Below are 2887 nucleotides of genomic sequence, written 5' to 3'. Positions count from 1 at the left end.
TCTGAGCTTGTCTTGAGCGACTATCAGCTCCGTTTAGTCAGTGTTTTCTTTCTTTCTTTCATTCCACTTTCGGGTCTGTCAAAACCGGGGAAATTTCAGGGGACATTTCCGGGGACAGATCCAGCCAGGCACAGGTCACTAAAACCGCGGACTGTCCCCGGAAACCGGGGGCCGTCTGGTCACCCTCGCTTAACATACTCAAAAACTCACCAAAATTGGCGGTTGCATCAATTCTGGTGAAAATAAAAACGTATTTAAAGGGTTTTGGGAATAAATGCACAAAAATGGCTTGCTAGCACCCCATACAAAATGGAAAAAATTCAGCCCCAGCAGTATGTTTAACTCCCAAAACTTGGTAGACATATGAACAACTCAAGATGTATAGAAAAAGTTATTGGAGCCATACTTTCATTTCAAAATGGTGGACATCCTGTTGGGGTACAGGATGTCCACCATTTTGAAATGAAAGTTTGAAATTGGTACAATTTTGGCCAATTCCACATGTCGTACTTCTTTTGCAATTTTCACAATTCCTAAACAGTGGTTCTCAGTATTCACAAAGGGGAGCCCACTGTTTTTAGTTAAGTTAGTTAACTGTTTAGTTAACTTATCATCAGCCTCAGCTTTACCTTCTGATCATAGGATATCAACAGGATATCAGCCTTACATGACAAACATCATCCGATTTACATACATTTATATTTTAGTGTTGTTTTTGTTAATAAAATAAAAAATTGGGAACTTGAAAACCTCTTCTCCAGTTGTCAATCGTGACAATAACCTAGAGTCTTGTGTGAGATATTAGTAAACTCATTGAGTTCATTGGTGATGGTTGGCTGTGTCTGAGTGCTGTGCAAATGCGTGTTCGCATGGAGCGGCGTCTGCCAGTATCTCCAATGTGCAAGGAGATGCGAGGGCCCCTCCAACGCTGCTTGCAGCTTTAATTTAGAAGTTGTTGTTTAGCTTGTAAGCCACAGTAGATAACCCTAGCTAACTAAAAATGTTGTTAGCTACAGTAACTACCCCTAGCACCAGTAAATAACATTAGTGGGAATCTTTTATAGCTACTGTAGCTAAGCTGGTATGAGTGTTTTTAACATGTTAGCTACATTACAGTCTTTCTGGCCTAGTCGTTGTCATGACATGTGACTCGGGCCTGCCCGTTTGGTCATGCATCCTGATTTAGCAGCTATTTTGGACCAAAACAGGTGCTTGAGTTGAGATATGCTGCTGAACAGACCCAAGATCTGCTGGAGACCAATAACAAGGACAACAAAACTTTTTCTAAATGTTCATTTGTGGAAGTATTTTTAGTCTAAAGTGAAACAGAGCAGATATGACGGGTTCTAGTGGGACTTGCACGTCCTATTAACTTCAATAGAACTGACACCAAAAGAAAATTGCCAATGCTAAATTCTAAGCATGTATGACTCTTGTACAGTCTAGCTTATCATAGTTTGTGTGGCCTGCTATTACATATGAATAAAATACTGTATTAAGTAGATAGCAGCTTGTATCATAAAGATGATAAAAACAAAACAGTTTAAAACAAAATAATTGTCTTTTTTGCTTATTTTTCTCCCGGTCTCTGTTACACTCACACACACACACACACACACACACACACACACACACACACACACACACACACACACACACACACACACACACACAGAGCTCACATTTCTAGTCGTTAGGCATAATCTAAACTACCTCACTCAATTAGGTCAGCCCCATTTCCTTCGGTGTGACCTGCACATCTCCTGACCTGTGTTTCACACTGCTGAGGGAAATGACTCAGGCTTATGGAACATATTATACTTTCATCTGCTTTTTCAGGAGAATAGAAAATAAACACTGTAAATAAATGAACAAATAAAACAAGGGCAGTTCTGATCCAAAAGGGAGGAAGTTAATGGATGTGGGTTTTGTCTGTAGGGTGCCATTACAAAACAATGCATTTTGTGGTTACTTTTTTTCATAGTCTACACTACTAGGGCTGCTTTTGCCTTGACAGACAGCGTGGAATCTAACCCCTAACCCCAGCAGATTTGTTTCTTTCTGTGGGAGGATTATATTTATTGCCATAATTCAAGTGTGTGTTTGCATGCTCATAGTCACGCATTGCAAGACCTTCCTTCACAGCGCTGCAGAGGAGGGTCGGTGAAGTCCAAATAGCATTCTGGGGTGGTTTATCGGCATTTCTTTAAACCTATCACAATCGTATTAGGCATCCCCAAGCGCGTATGGACAACGGCGCCTCTGCAAAAAAGACTCAGGAAGGAACTTGTTTTAGTGGAACATGTGCACGTTTAAGGGTTGTTTTAGTCTTGCAACAAAAAATTCAGATTGGACAGATAGTCTAGCTAGCTGTCTGGATTTACCCTGCAGAGATCTGATAAAAAGGTTCACTATAGTCCTCATAAATTGACCAGAGTTTAAAATGCCAACAAAAAGAAAGCCAATGGTAGCTGAATTTCCGTCTGCAATGCAACAATCCCAGATGTGGAACGTTGTGGATATAGACTAACATGCTCATTCTTGATGTGGTACTGTAAGTGACTTCATTTAAGGTTGGTGCGTGCAGACTTTAATACAATAAGTTTGTATTCAGTTTGCGTTGACACTGTACTTTGTCAAACACACCATACACTGTAAACATACGTCACGCAATTGAGGCGGTCGCTTGTTTATTGGACAGAATAACCAAACACCCACGTCACTTCAGGTCTCAAAAATAATGGAACAACACCAAATATATAACATCTTTGGATTTCTGGTACTCCTTTAGTGTTTCTAATATTTCAGAAGTGTTGTGGTGGGGGCGGAAGGAGGACCCAAACGCAGTGTACCAGGTAGGAAGGCAACAGGGGTTTATTGGGGAAAA

Source organism: Etheostoma cragini, chromosome 21 (genome assembly GCF_013103735.1).
Source record: "Etheostoma cragini isolate CJK2018 chromosome 21, CSU_Ecrag_1.0, whole genome shotgun sequence".
Lineage (NCBI taxonomy): Eukaryota > Metazoa > Chordata > Actinopteri > Perciformes > Percidae > Etheostoma > Etheostoma cragini.
The sequence above is the reverse complement of the archived record's forward strand: the minus strand, read 5'-3'. Positions refer to the sequence as shown.